A 15411-nucleotide genomic window follows, 5' to 3' on the forward strand; every position below is an offset into this window, starting at 1 on the left:
TGCTGACAAATTTGGAAACTTGTTGCATTTGTAATACCCCCATATAGATTCTCTGCCATATAAAGGAGACAATCTATTTCAGTTTTTTCTCTATGCAAAAGAAAAAAAGGATTGAGAAGTAGTATAGTATCTGGAGGCTTCTATAAAAGTATTCGGCTAAAAATACTGGTTCTTATCTTGACTCTGTGTTTCAGTGTCTTAATTCAATTCCCACTGACCTAAGAAAAGCAACATTATTCAAGAAGCATTCTATTGGAAATGTTTCCTGGGAACAGTTTATTTGGTTGATCTTTCAAATACTTTGTCACATGTAATAATATCTGAAGTAAGTGTTAAAATGGTTTTACAGTTTCTGTGTAGGGTGTTCTGTTGACTGGTGTCATCTGTCTGCAGCTTTTTCACAATGAATGTGTAGCCCTATTATGTCTGTTCAGAGAAAGCTACATAATCACCACTTGGCTTGACCATGGGGTAGCTCTTTGGCACATGGAAAAGATGTACAAGTATAAGGCCACACTACAAGTCTTATCTTTTCTTATTTAGAGATCAGTGAACACAGAGCTTTTTTTGTTTTTTCCAGGTTGTTTATTCTTTTTAATTATGAATGCACATTTATTTATTCATGAACATTGGGAAAAATGCAAATACATCAGAATGGTTCCATAATTTTAAAAATCTACAGCTCCTCATTCTTCACTACTAGTTTCTCTTCTCAGAGGTAAACACTTTTTCAAAAATTTGTATTTTAAATTTGGGGGTGGGTAATTCATATGGTGCAAACATCAAAAGCTATGAAAAGGTGAAGTTTCCCTCCCATTTCTCATTGCTCCAAAGCAGGAAATCATTGTGATTAATTTTGTTTGTTTTTCCAGAATGAACACAAAGTTTTATAATATTTGGAAAGGACACTGTTCCTCAGAGTCCACCCTCTAAGCTAAACATTTGTGACATAAAGTCAGTAGAAAATATATTAACATTTTCCCCCTTTCTAGATGTATTTCTAGAACCAGAGAAAGGAAAGGCACACAGGGGAGTAACAGTCTCATTAAAAGTCTGAATCAACCAAATAAATTTGTTTTCTTCAGAGAATAGTTTATTGCTTCGATTTGTTGACTTGTAAGAGAGATGGAAAAGGAATTGTCCAAAACTTGGGCAACTTTTTTCTAACATACATATAGGAACCTGCCTAACACTTTAGATCTGGTACCTGGTTATACTGAGCAAAAGTAGCGCTTTGGCTTCAGTTCCCATGTTTCTTATAAATCTGAACCACAAACATCTCTGTGTGATGCAACTGTCCTAAGCGAAGGCCAATGGTTTTCCAGGAAATGTCTTCAGCGTTGTATGTGTTCAAGAAGCGTATTCTCATCCCTTTCCTGACATAAAATCGTGCTACTTCTCCATGTGAGAAACACACTTGCTAGTGTGGACATTTAAGTCACAAATCTATCAGAGGGGACTTTAAACTTTAGCTTCATTCAGAATGCGTGCCTGAGGCTTAGTGTGACTGGCAACACTTTTGTTTTCAGACTTGCCTGTTATTTTGCTTTGCCTTCATTTTTCCTCCACATTTGTGCTGAAAATAAAAAAAAATTGCCCAATAAATACAGCACTCAAGGAAACAATATGTACATGATATGAACTGTCCAGATTTTTCTCCTAACAATACCTTCTATTTAGTCAGAATCTGAAAATCTCCAAGTACTTTGAAGGCTTCCAAAACATTTTCTTCCTATTTTAAATGTCATTAACTAGCTATTTTATCCTCGCAGTGCCCATATAATGAAAGTGAAGAGAACAGGGTATTATACCTGTCTATGCATGAGGCCACAGAAATAGCCTAAGTGCTCAGGGACACACAACAAGCCAGAGATAAAATCTAGGCAAGAATTCTGGGCCCCCGCATCATTATTAGCTCTGCTGAGCCTACTGTGTTTATGGCATTCTTTCCTTTGCCTTTAAATAAGAAGTTCTCCTGCCTACAACAGTACACTGTCCATTTTGTCAATTGAAAAACCAATGTGCAGAGAGGACGAGTGGTCCCCCAGGTCACCTGGACCAAATACAGGAGCTAAAAATAGCATGTGCAATTGGCAGGCCCTGATCCTTCACTCAGCTCCTTTAACCTCACGTTTAGGGTTGCAATATTAGAAGATATTAGAAGTCCATGTATCTCCTGAGTGAAGGCTTTCCTCCAGCTGTGGCCAACCACGAGCTTATTGCTAGCACTATCCAAACCAGGTCTCCAGTTTGGCCATCGACAAAGGGCAGGAGGTGGAATCCAGGGCTACTTGGGAATAATGAGGATAATTCAGAGGAAGGTGTTGTGTGTCTGGAAAATACAAATAGGTCAGGGGAGGCCTGGAAAGTTGTGAGGCCTTGGAAAGTTTTCTCAATTTCACATTTCCTTTGCTTATGGGCATACAGCCTTAACAAGGTCCACATTCGCAGTCACTCATGTCCCTGCATGTCCAGGTGAGGAGAGCACATTGAATGAACCAAAACCCTTAGACATCTACTCCTCAGACATTTCGAAGTTAAAAGCCATTAAAATCAAATAGATGGAAAGAAAATCCTCATAGTATAAGGAGCGTTTCCACTACAGAACAGATCCCTGGAGTAGTGAATTTTTCATTTTATCTCCTTTTTATTTTAAGGCACATTTGAGCTCCAGAGACCTTGACAAGTTTCTCACCAAGTTTCTTCAGTATACGAGAATTTCTTTAATTGAGGAGGAGCAAAAAAGTTGAGAGTGAAAGAACAGGATTACAACATTAATTAGAACACAAATGGATGCCATTTTCTATTCAAATTCATAGACTGTCACATAAAATAAGCACCAAGTTTTGTTGGTTATAGTAAACTATTTTGATTATAGAAGTAACAGTTTTTCTAATTATAGAAAAATTAGACATTTCATGTGAACGAAAAAGAAAATTCACTCATAATCACATCACCAGAAGTAATCACTATATAATTTATGTGTGTGTATACATACATTCATTTAAAGTAGAGATCATATGATGCACACCATTTAGCAAACTACTTTTATTATTGTACTATATGGCATAAATATCTTTTATGGGAATAAATATCTCATCATTTATTTTATTTTTTGAGACAGTCTGTCTCTGTCACCCAGGCTGGAGTGCAGTGGCGTGATCTTGGCTCATTGCAACCTCTGCCCCCCGGGTTCAAGCAATTCTCTTGCCTCAGCCTCCTGAGTAGCTGGGATTACGAGCATGTGCTATCACGCCTGGCTAATTTTTGTATTTTTAGTAGAGACGGGGTTTCGCCATGTTGGCCAGGCTGGTCTCAAACTCCTGACCTCAAGTGATCTGCTCGCCTCAGCAGTGCTGGAATTACAGGCGTGAGCCACTGCGCCCAGCCAACATCATCATGTTGGCCAGGCTGGTCTCAAACTCCTGACCTCAACTGATCTGCCCGCCTCGGCAGTGCTAGGATTATAGGCGTGAGCCACTGTGCCCTGCTGACATCATTAATTTTAATAGCTGTATAACATTTAATTGTATGGATATACTTACATTTATTTAATCAACATTATTGTTGGACATTTAGGTTGTGTATGAATTTTTCAATAAGATGGAACAGGTCTAGAATAAACAGGCTTATACAAGTTCTTCACCTACTGGTTGAATTATTTCCTTAATACAAATTCCTAGAAGCAAAGTTTCTGGGTCAAAGAAATGCACATATTTGCAGGCTGTTGACTCCTTCAATAACCATTTAAAAATAGTAAGCAAAGGAGGCAGTTTTTTGTCTAAAGTAAACCTGAGTAATAGAATATTATATTAGAGGAATAAATTAAAAATCATATCAGAAAATAGTGGGGTTTTTTTTCATAATTATAGGCCAGGCGCGGTGGTTCACACCTGTAATCCTAGCACTTTGGGAGGTTGAGGCATGAGAATTGCTTGAGCCCAGGAGTCCAAGACCGGCCTAGGCAACATAGTGAGACCCTATTTCTACAAAAAGTAAAAAGATTAGCTGGGCATGGTGGCATGTGCCTGTCGTCCCAACTACTCAGGAGGCACAGGTGGCAGAATTGCATGAGCCTGGGAGCTCAAAGTTGCAGTGAGCCATGATTGCACCACTTTACTCCAGCCTGGGCAACAGAGAGAAATCCTGTCTCAAAAAAATTAATAAAAAGTAAATAAAATAATTATAGCCAGTACCTTTGTAAACTCTCATTTTAGTTCTAAATCTCAGTTTAAGGGTGAAAGAGAGAAGGGTAATGTGGAAGGGATTGAAGGATACACAACAAAAATCTATGCATAAACCAAACAAGGGACAGAGAAAGGGGGACACACAGGGAGAAAACCCTACCGCCTATTTCAGTCCGTAACTCCCTCCCCACATTCCCTTTTGGCTTTTAACCAAAAGTCTGGGTTCCCTGACATCTCTAAGTGGACTTAACTCTCAGTGTCCAGCCCCAAACTAACGAACAAACACAGATCCACCAATCAACATTTCCAGCCATCTCACAGTGAAACTCACCAGGAGAGGGGCCTTTCTTTTTCTTAGTGTCAAACTTATTAGCACAGTTTTATTGGCTGAATTTTCAATTTCATCTTCAAACATGTAGGAGACAGGGAAAGAAAACATTTTCTACAGTTTCTTAGAGGTATAAAGAGTAAAGCTGCAAAAGCGTGTGATAAATTATGCCTCCTTTAAAAATACATTGATTAACATTTAAGAAACTGAGGTCTGCAGAAAACCCCTCGTAAATGAGACCCAAATGCCTTTTGAATGCTCCAGGATAATCACTACCTTGCATGCTAGACTTTCTTAAGTGTGGTTAACTTTTAAGTAGCCGATTTTCTACTATTTTTCCCATAATGGTTTTTGCCTTGGATAGGAAAATTGAATATAAGGTCAGAGCACTTCGACATTCATTGAACAAATATGTATTTAGGACTTTTAACTTACATTTGTAACAAATGCCGTGAAGAAAAAATAAACTGGCTCATGGAAGAGAAAGTGGCTTTTTTTTTTCTTTTCTTTTTTTTGGTAGAGACAGGGTCTTGCTCTGTTGTCCAGGCTTGTCTTGAACTCCTGGGCTCAAACGATACTCCCACCTTGGCCTCTCAAAGTGCTGGGATTACAGGTGTGAGGCACCACACCCAGCAGACGGAGTTTTGATGAAGGAATAAAGAGCAGCCCTGGCCACAGCTGGTGGGAAAAAGCCAGCCAGCAAGAGAGAGCATTCCAGGCAAAGGACACAGCCTAGGAAACTCCAGACAATACATCGAGGTAAGTGTGATACATTGTGAATATGGGCTCTGTCGATATAAGAAGAGACAGTCCCTCTGCAACACGGAGCCATATCTGGGGCCTTTATAACTTTAGATAAGCAGGCACAAACAAGCCTCTGACCAAATAAAAACTAACTTGATTAGTTTCTCTTCGTCTTTAAAATATGGCACACTCAAAGTAGTAATCAATTCATTAACAAATTTTTTTTTTCATGATGGGGTGAGCACATTGATTCTGCTATGACCATGCTTAAACCTAGTGGAGAAGAAAAATGAATACTGGAAGAATTAAAATGCATTGAAATGATAAACCATGGACGTTAACTGAACATTCAGTGAGAGTTCATAGATCATTTCTGAGAAGGGCAAGTGGTCCGAAATGGGAGGTGGGACTTCATCCATTTCATCAATAAACATTTGCTAAATGTTTATACTAAGGCTAGGTATTGAGACAGACACAAACACAGGATAATTAAAATATGTCTTTGTTGCTGGACATGGTGGCACGTACCTGTAGTCCCAGATACTTGGGAGCTGAGGCAGGAGGACAGCTTGAGCCCAGAACTTCTGGGCTGTAGTGAGCTATGCTCACTGGGTGTTCACACTAAACTGGCATCAATCAATATCATGACCTCCCAGGAGTGAGGCCCACTAGGTTGCCTAAGGAGAGTTGAACTGGCCCAGGTCAGAAATGAAGTAGGTCAAAATTTCTGTGCTAATTAGTAGTGGGATCTCACCTATGAATAGCCACTTCACTCCAGCCTGGGAAACTTAGCAAGACCCCATCTCTAAAAACTAGCTAAATAAATAATATGCCTTTGTCCTTGGAGAGCTCACTGCCTAAAGGAGAGAGACTGAAAATTAAATAAATAATTACAGTTCAACATTATAACACAGATATGTGCAAATGATTGAAAGAACTCTGATACTTACGGGAGCATGAAGGAAGACTGACCCACATCAGAGCAAATGAGAAGAAACGACATTTGTGCCAAAGCTTAAAGAGTGAGTTAGATTTTATTTAGGGTTTAGGTTCTAAATGCTGATGTTGGCCGGGTGCGGTGGCTCACACCTGTAATCCCAGCACTTTGGGAGGCCAAGGCAGGTGGATCACCTGAGGTCAGGAGTTCGAGACCAGGCATGGCCAACATGGTGAAACCCCATCTCTACTAAAAATACAAAAATTAGGCATGATGGCATGCGCCTGTAGTCCCAGCTACTCGGGAGGCTGAGGCAGGAGAACCACTTAAACCTGGGAGGCAGTGGTTGCAGTGAGCCGAGATCATGCCATTGCACTCCAGCCTGGGCAACAGGAGCAAAACTCCATCTCAAAAAATTAAAAAAATAAAAAATAATAAAATATAAACAAATAAATGCTGATGTTTGAAGTGAACCCTTAAATCACCCATAAAGTACAGCACCTAGGTATTTAGTATCTAGATATTCAGTATCCAGTAAGCCCCACACAGCCAGTTTTCCTCCAGCTTTGGAACAGATTGTTGCTGCTTCTTTGAGCACCAGATGCAGAAGTTGGCTTGTGTTTATTGGCTCTGTTGTATGAAAAACGGTTATCCTTCAACACTGGGATTACACCCTCTGTGGTGAGATCCTCAGACTAACACAGGATGGGCACCGGGGGTCTGAGTGGACTGAGGGAATGGTAGGGTAAAGTCTCGCATCTCACGTTCATTCACAAACATAAACTCATTATGTGAAATGAATGGGCAGGCAGTATTGTCCTCATTCTCCCTGTCTCTTTGAGTGAGAGACAGAGTGAATAGCTGAAATCTCAAAAATTAAACTGACAAATGAGGTAGATCTAAGAAAAAAAAATTAAACTCATGTGATGTGGTTTCTTATCCTGTGAAGAAATGAGAGAAGGATATTGTACATAGAGCGACAAGATGTGGGAAGACTTGGAAACCAGGGAGGATTTGAACTGCTTGAAAAAAACTAAGAAGTTAAGGATGGTTAAATTATTGGACAAAGAGATAGGTAAAACAGAGTTGGACGGGTTGTCACACCATAGAAAACATGGGACTTGACTATGCAGGCAATGAGAAACCATCTTTTAAGTTAGAGGGTGACTGGATGGGTGTATTTTTGGCAAGACCATTTTTGTAGCATGGTAAAGATGAGGTCCAAAAAATTATTTTCTGTAAAGGGTCAGATCATAAACATTTTAGGCTTTCTGGGTCATATGATCTGTGTCACAACTACTTATTTCTGCCTCATAGCAGACATGGACAATGTGTAAACAAATGGGCATGGTTGTGTTCCCATAAAACTTTATTGATGAAGACAACCTGTGGGCTTGATTTGGCTCAAAGGGCCAGGGTTTGTTGATTCCTGGATTAGAAAATGATGAGGTTACTGGTGAAGAGATGAAGAGGTAAGCGAGGTAACAGTCTGGGCCAGTGGTTTCAAAGTGTAGTCCCTGGACCAGCAGCATTACCATCACCTGGGAATTCCAGAGGATGGGAGAGGCAGCAATCTGAGGTTCAACACACTCTCCAGATGACGATTTTTTTGGTTTTTGTTTCTGAGACAGGGTCTCACCCTGTTACTCAGGCTGCGGTGCAGTGGCATGATCATAGCTTACTGCAGCCACGAATCCCTGGGCTCGAGTGATCCTCCTGCCCCAGGCTCCCAAGTAGCTGGGACTGCAGGCGGACCACCATACCTGGCTAATCTTTTATTTTTCGTAGAAACAAGGTTTCACTATGTTGCCCAGGCCGGCCTTGAGCAATCCAACCCACTCAGCCTCCCAAAGTGCTGGGACTAAGGTGTGAGCCCCTGCACCCAGATGATGATTCTTATACCTGCTCAGGTTTGAGGACCACTGGTCTAGGAAAGAAGAAAGACAATGCATTTCCACATTTGGGAGGTGGCACTAGGAAAGAACAGAATAGGGCAAATTTAAGGCAAGATGGTAATCTCAATTTCTAACACACGTACAATGAACAGGACTTTGATGATTATCTGGGTGGGAGGCTGGGGAGATGAAAAAATATTTAAATTCTATTCAGGTATTTTCTACACACCTAGATCCCCCATGCCTAAAATACTGCTAGGTGTAAGGTAAGTGCTCAAAAAACGTTTTTTTGAATGCATCAAGGATGATTCAAAGTTCAGCTTAGGTGACTGAAGAGGTGAGACATGCATGGTATTAGCCAAGCTAGAGGACACATTTTGTTGTTTTTGACAGTTGTGAGGGAAAGAGATAAAGGAACATTTATTCATCAAGTATACCTGCTTTGCCTATGATGTGCCAGGTAGCATTTTACATCCATTATCTATTTGTCCCTCAAAATAACTTTTTAAGTAGTTATTATCATAATTTTACAAATGAAGACAATCACAGTTCCCACAGGGATCAATGGCAAAGAATGAGCCTATCCCTGGCAGTGAATGACAACTAAACCCAGGCTCGTTGCACTTTGAAGAACAGAGTCCTGTTTTGCCTTCTGGCCAAACTTTGCAGAATATGTTTAAGCTGTCACTATAAAATATTCTGAAACTTTACTGTTTACAAAGCAGCTTCGTAGATTATTTCTTTTGAGGGACATCATTTGGTATAGCAGCAAAAGCATACATTTCTAAGTTCAAATCCCAGCTTGGTCACTGATGCCATGCCTGGATGAGACCACAGGCCCATGTGTAAAATGGGGGTAATGATAATAACTATGCAAGTGAGATGCTGCTATGCAAGTGAGATGAGATATGTAAAGCACCTGGTGCAAAATGAGAGCTCAGTAAATGGTAGATACTATTATTTCATGATCCTTAATACAGCTTATTATGTACATTTGAGACATGTCTTAAAAGTACCTCTTAATGAGTTCCATTGCTTTGCTTAAAGGACTTATCTTCTTGTTTAAGGCAAGTTGATGGTTAAACAGATTTTGAATTTGGGTGAGGGGGCTCCATGTAAAGGCTGGCTTTAGTGCACCTCTTTGCTCCTAGTCCTGTCCACAGTGGGCACCCACTCCACTGGTTTCAAGATCCATCCATACAGGTTTTCCTTCTTTAGATGAGTTAAAAAAAAAAATCTTTCTTTCCCTTACTTGTCAAGTGAAACAATGGGTGGGGTTGACTATCAGAAAACAAAAGCTAAAGCAGGTAAAGATGTTCTTGAAAGAAATGCTTCCTTGTTTCAAAGGAATTTTACTCTCTGGGATGAAGGCAAAAAAGAAATAATCTGAAAAAGAGCTGGATTTTCTAAAGAAGTAAAACTAATCGCTGGTTCCCTTCCTCTCTTCCATACTTAGAAGGGCCTAAAGGGGTGGTGGCTCTCCACTTTCAGAATCTGAGAGTGTCACTTGTTTGACCTCCTGAAGGACACGTTGTGGACATCACCAGTGCCTTTATGGCAGACAGGTTGGTTTGTGACATTGTGTTTACCAGCTTTTAGGAGAGAACCTTCTTGCTTTCAGGTATGTTTTAGGTGATTAGAGAGCAAGGCTACTACTTTTGCAACATACTAGATAAACAGCAGTTTCCATATTAAGGGGAAATCATATCATACCTGACCATCTTGCCTCCTTGGTTCCACTGGATTAGAAAACAAGCAGAGATAAACGCAACTTTGGTGGAGTTGGTTGCACAGCAAGGAAAGAAATAACTAAGCCCTTTAAGATCAATGTAACTGACAGAGTGCATTCTGCAAAAAATAAACACAGCTCTAGGAGAGTTATTGTGAACAATGGTACCTGAAAATAATAGTTGAATAATTTTGATGCACAGATCTTTTTCCCAAGATTGGAAACAAAATCTTCTCCCCTTCTCTCCCATCGTTTAACCAAGCTTTTGGTCCTCTGATAAAAATCACGCTGTCAAAAATGACTGAACTAATTTGTAACTTTTGACCAAATCAATTTTGATGTAATACAAGATTAAATGACTGGTTTCTTTTATCCCTCAACCTGAGTTAGAACAAATTGTACTGCTCACGGTGTCCTGCCACACAGGGCTGACTTGACATAAAGCTCAGTATTTTATCACAAGATTTGGAGAATAATTATTAGAGATCCACTTTGCGTGACGTTTATTGGGTTCTTAAAAGATAACTGACCATTTCTTATCACAGAACAGTAGTCTGACATGACATTTGGGATTATTTGAAGGTCTAGTTCAGGACTCTCAGGCCTTCTGTGAGTCTGCCCATTTTTGCTTTGAATTTATTAACTGGGATGACAAGAACCAAGATCTCCCCGCTCACGTTTCTTCCACTGAGTGACAAATTGGAGGGGGAAATCATGCAAGCAATCCTTACAGTGATTTGTACTCATAGCCATTCACACTTACAGCCCTCTGCCAATTACACCCATGTTGTAACTTCTGACACGTAAACAGGCAGTTTCTCACATGAACATATGTTGCTCTCCCCTTTTGAGAAAATGAATCCCAACCTTAACCACACTAGTGGGCTGTGATTAGTTCTAATCCCTAGGTTTTACGACAGGAAAATTGACTATCAGAGAATGAGGGAATGGCAAGTAATCACTCCTGAGTTCACTTTTTTTCTTTTCCAGAACGGCATCACATAACTGCCCCAAACTTTCCTTCAATATACTTGTCAAAATGTCCTCAAGGAAATCATCCTGAAATCCATAAAATGAATAAGCCTGCCCATTGGAGTTGTTTTGCTTCAGTGTAATAGTTGGCAGGAAGATGTGGTCAAACAGACTGCATCATATTAAATGGATTTTGTTTATTGACTACTTGTAGCACTACTTAATTGATTTATGTGTGTGTGTTAGAAAGCTTTATGCTATGAAACTAAAATATATCATTTATAGTTTATTAAGTCCTGCATTTAGTAAAAGTTGGCATAAGGCCCTAGGTCAGGAACTTTACCCTTCTGTTACAGCAGTGTTTCTGGGAGAAAATAATAGTTGATACACTTTATTTCCACGTATAGTAAATTGCCTAGGAATATAATCCACATGGAAAGGTGGCTTGTTTTTCTTTTTCTTAGGGTCTTGCCCTGTTGTCCAAGCTGGAGTGTAGTGGCATGATCTTGGCTCACTGCAACCTTCGCCTCCTGGGTTCAAGCCATCCTCTTGCCTGAGCCTCTAGAATAGCTGGGAATACAGGCACTCATCACCATGCCCAGATAAATAATTTTTTTGTATTTTTTGTTGATACTGGGTTTTGTCATATTGCTCAGGTTAGTCTTAAACTCCTGAGCTCAAGCAATCCTCCCACCTCAGCCTCCCAAAGTGCTGGAATTACAGGCGTGAGCCACTGTGTCTGGCTTGTGTTTCTCAAGTGCTACTCACTGTCATATTACCACTGCGTTTGAATGAGCTTTCTTTTGTGACTCTGAGTTGAAATAATAAATTAGAGAAAATGGTAAACGAAGTATAACTTAGTACCTAAGGTTTTTATTCCACTAGTTTTTAGAACTGGCAGGAGAGGCCTAAGACAAAATAAAACAGATATTATGATAATGCTAAGATCTTGAAAACTGTAATATAATAATGCTCAGATTTTGAAAATTATATTAAATATATATGTATATACATATGTACTATGTATGAAAATCAGGCCGAGCGCGGTGGCTTATGCCTGTAATCCCAGCCCTTTGGGAAGCCAAGGCGGGCAGATCACTTGAGGTCTGGAGTTCGAGACCAGCCTGGCCAACATGGCGAAAACCTGTTTCTACTAAAAATACAAAAAAAAAAAATTAGCTGGGTGTGGTGGCACATGCCTGTACTCCTAGCTACAGGAGGCTGAGGCAGGAAAATGGCTTGAACCCAGGAGACAGAGAGTGCAGTGAGCCAAGATCGTGCCACTCTGCACTGCAGGCTAGGCAAAAGAGCGAGACTCTGTCTTAAAAAAAAAAAAACCAAAAAAAAAAAGATTAATTAAAATTATAGTAAGTTTTAATATAATTACCACTGCTGCATGTTGGTACTCATAGATGGATAACCAACATTAGGAACCTGAGCCTGGCTGGGTGTGGTGGCTCATACCTGTAATCTCAACACTTTGAGAGGCTGAGGTGAGAGGATTGCTTGCGGCCAGGAGTCTGAGACCAGCCTGGGCCACACAGTGAGACACCACACCTCTACAAAAAAATTAAAAAATTAGTTGGGCATGGTGGCACATGCACATAGACCCAGCTACTCAGGAGGCTGAGGTGGGAGGATCGCTTCAGCCCAGAAGCTCAAGGCTACAGTGAGCTGTGATCACACCACTCACTCTACCCTGGGTGACAGAGTGAGACCCTGTCTCAAAAAAAAGAACAAACAAAAACCAAAACCAAAACACAAAAACCTCCCTGAACCTGGTCTTCAGTCACCAAGGTGCTACATAAAGGGTACCAATAATACTTAGAGTAATCAAAATCATAGAGACAGAAAGTAGAATGATGGTTGTCTGGGGCTTGGGGGAGAAGGAATGGGGAGTTAGTGTTTAATGGATGTACAGTTTCAGTTTTGCAATGTTAAAAAAAAACTTTAGACAATTTAACAGAGTTTAATTCAGCAAAGAACAATTCAAGAACCATGCAGACTCTCCCACCTCCTTGAATAAGTTAAGAGCAACTCTGGCACTGCCTCGCAGTCAGAGAGGATTTTTCACAGAAAAATGCAAGTGACATACAGAAAACACACGTGAGGTACAGAAACAGCCTGATTGGTTACAGCTGGGTGTTGAACACATTCGATCAGTTGGCTACCTGTGATTGGCCAAAACTGGATGATTGGCACAAGAGTAGGTTACAGTCTGTTTACACCTCCAGTCAGGTTACAGTTCACTACGTATGGAGAAACCTTTAGACCAAACTTAAAATACGTAAGGAGGCAGCTTTAGGCAAAACTTAATTTAACAATTACCCCCTTTTGGTCAACCTCTCAATTTTGATTGGCCAAAACTTTAGACATTGATGTCACTCTGTCACCATTGTCAGTGTACTTATTTGGTCTCAAATCTCAGTGGGAAATAGCAAACCAGTGAGTTTTTAAATGTGAGAACCAGGACTTCAGGTTTGTTTTTTTTTTGTTTTGTTTTGTTCTTTTGGTAAGGGTTAGAACAGAAGGGACCTCTTTATGCTGGAATCTCCTGTTTTCAGGTGAGAAAAAAAAACTGGTCTGTTTTTGTTGTAACCAAGAAAATGCTGAATCAGGAAAGTAGTAATCTAAAAATGGCAGCAAAGCTTTGCAGCTTCCTTAGTTTCATTTTGATTATGTCTCATTTAGCATGAGTGACTCCATTTTGATTTGGTCTGGTCTGTTGGGGCCTAGTGCAGAAAGAGGTCTGATCTGATTTGGCCTAGGTCCAAAACAATGGCCTCTCATAATTTTAACAGCAAGATGAAAAGAATTACAGAGGTGGGTGGTGGTGTTGGTTGCACAACATTTTAAGTGTATTTAATACCTCTGAACTGTATACTTAAAAGTGATTAGGATGGTAAATTTTATGTTATGTGTATTTTACCACAATTTAAAAAGTAAACCCAGTAGCAGCGGCTCCTGCCTATAATCCCAGCAACTTCAGGCGCTGAGACAGGAGAATTATTTGAGCCCAGAAGTTCGAGATTGCAGTGAGCTATGATCACACCACTGTACTCCAGCCTGGGTGACAGAGCCAGACCCCAGTTCACAAAAAATAAAAAATGAAAAATGAAAAAAAAAAAAAGAGGTGCCATTACCTCTAACTGTGGCGTCTCTTGAGCGTGATTTTGAGAGGAAGCCAGTGAGACCAAGAACCCACCAATTCCGGACACAATTTCAGGCCTCACTCTAGCCAGAGTTGCCGGGCTCTTGGGTATCGGCAGGTCCTGTTTTTCCTGCTTCTCCAGCACCAGGGCAATCTACTTGATATGGGAAAATCTCCCTTGTCCCCCTCGCAGGGTGTGTGATGAGGTGTGGCTCGATTCTTCAGTGCCCTGCTGCTCAGACCTCTAGGGGAGCATACAGGCGGGCAGGCTGTGGGGCTCCGATCCCACAGCAGTGTCTAGGGGTGAATATTTACAGCTCCTGAAGCCCCAGTGGGCGGGCGTGTGTTACAGGATGCTCTTTTAAGTTGCCATCTATAGGCGGTTTGTGTTAGCTCAATTACACCCCCTTTCTTATCACAAGGACAGAAGGATTTCTGTATCCTGGGGTTTCTTGCCCTGGCTTACCTGAAGAATCGGATTACAGGTGGGCTTGGAGAATGAGTGCAAGGTTTTATTGAGTAGAAGTAGCTCTCAGCAGATGGGGGAGCCAGAAGGGAGATGGTTTTCCCCTGGAGTCGGGCCCCTTGGCGGCCCAGGCTCTTCTCTGACTGCCCCGTCAAACTCCGCATCATTCTGCTGGTGCATGGCCTGCCGGTGGTGTGTCGGTGCCTGTCGGTGTGTGCTCTTCTGCTGGCATGCTCCTCTCAACGTCCTCTCGAGGACCAGCCACTTGCGTCTTCTTCTGCCAATGTGCTCCTCTCCATGTCTGGCTGGCTGTGTGTCTGCCCACTAGGGTCTTGGGAGGTTTTGTTTTGTTGTTGTTGTTGTTATTGTTGTTTTTGAAGGAGTCTCTGTCGCCAGGCTAGAGTGCAGTGGCGCAATCTCTGCTTACTGCAACCTCCACCTCCCGGACTGAAGCGATTCTCCTACCTCAGCCTCCCAAGCAGCTGGGACTACAGGCGCGCACGCCATCACGCCCAGCTAATTTTTGTATTTTCAGTAGAGTCAGGGTTTCGCCATGTTAGCAAGGCTGGTCTCGACTTCTTGACCTCGTGATCTGCCCGCCTCGGCCTCCCAAAGTGCTGGGATTACAGGCATGAGCCACCGTGTCCCCAGTCTTGGGTTTTTGTAGGTCCAGGATCGGGGTATGGCGGGCCAGAGAGGTCTTAGAAAATGCAACATTTGGGCGGGAAAGCAGGAATGGGGTTCGTGGGGGTGGAGCCTTAGCCAGGGACCCGCCTTTCTCTACCCAGCACTTCCCTTCCTCCATTCCGCATCATTTAAAGGGACCACGTTTTTCCCTTCCCAGCACTCCCATATCATACTGACCTCACTCCTCCAGTCCTGTGAGCAGGACCCAAAAAATAAGTAGTATGAGAAATAAAGCTTAGCATCTCTATTTGAAAACACAGGAAAAATTGGGGGCAAAAGTTGTGTTCCATATTGGAATTTCTTTGAATTGTCACA

At 41.4% G+C, this 15411-nt stretch overlaps 1 long non-coding RNA gene across 1 annotated transcript; it reads right to left on the bottom strand.

Annotated features, from left to right (window-relative positions):
• Positions 1 to 569: 569 nt before the first annotated feature.
• Positions 570 to 15118, bottom strand: LOC109027995 (uncharacterized). Its single transcript, XR_010134868.1, has 4 exons — positions 14410 to 15118; positions 8099 to 8169; positions 4951 to 5532; positions 570 to 1576 (listed from the first exon to the last, which is right to left on the bottom strand). It is a non-coding gene; the product is annotated as an uncharacterized lncRNA (long non-coding RNA).
• Between the last annotated feature and the right edge of the window lie 293 nt (positions 15119 to 15411).

This window comes from Gorilla gorilla, chromosome 7 (assembly GCF_029281585.2).
Source record: "Gorilla gorilla gorilla isolate KB3781 chromosome 7, NHGRI_mGorGor1-v2.1_pri, whole genome shotgun sequence".
Lineage (NCBI taxonomy): Eukaryota > Metazoa > Chordata > Mammalia > Primates > Hominidae > Gorilla > Gorilla gorilla.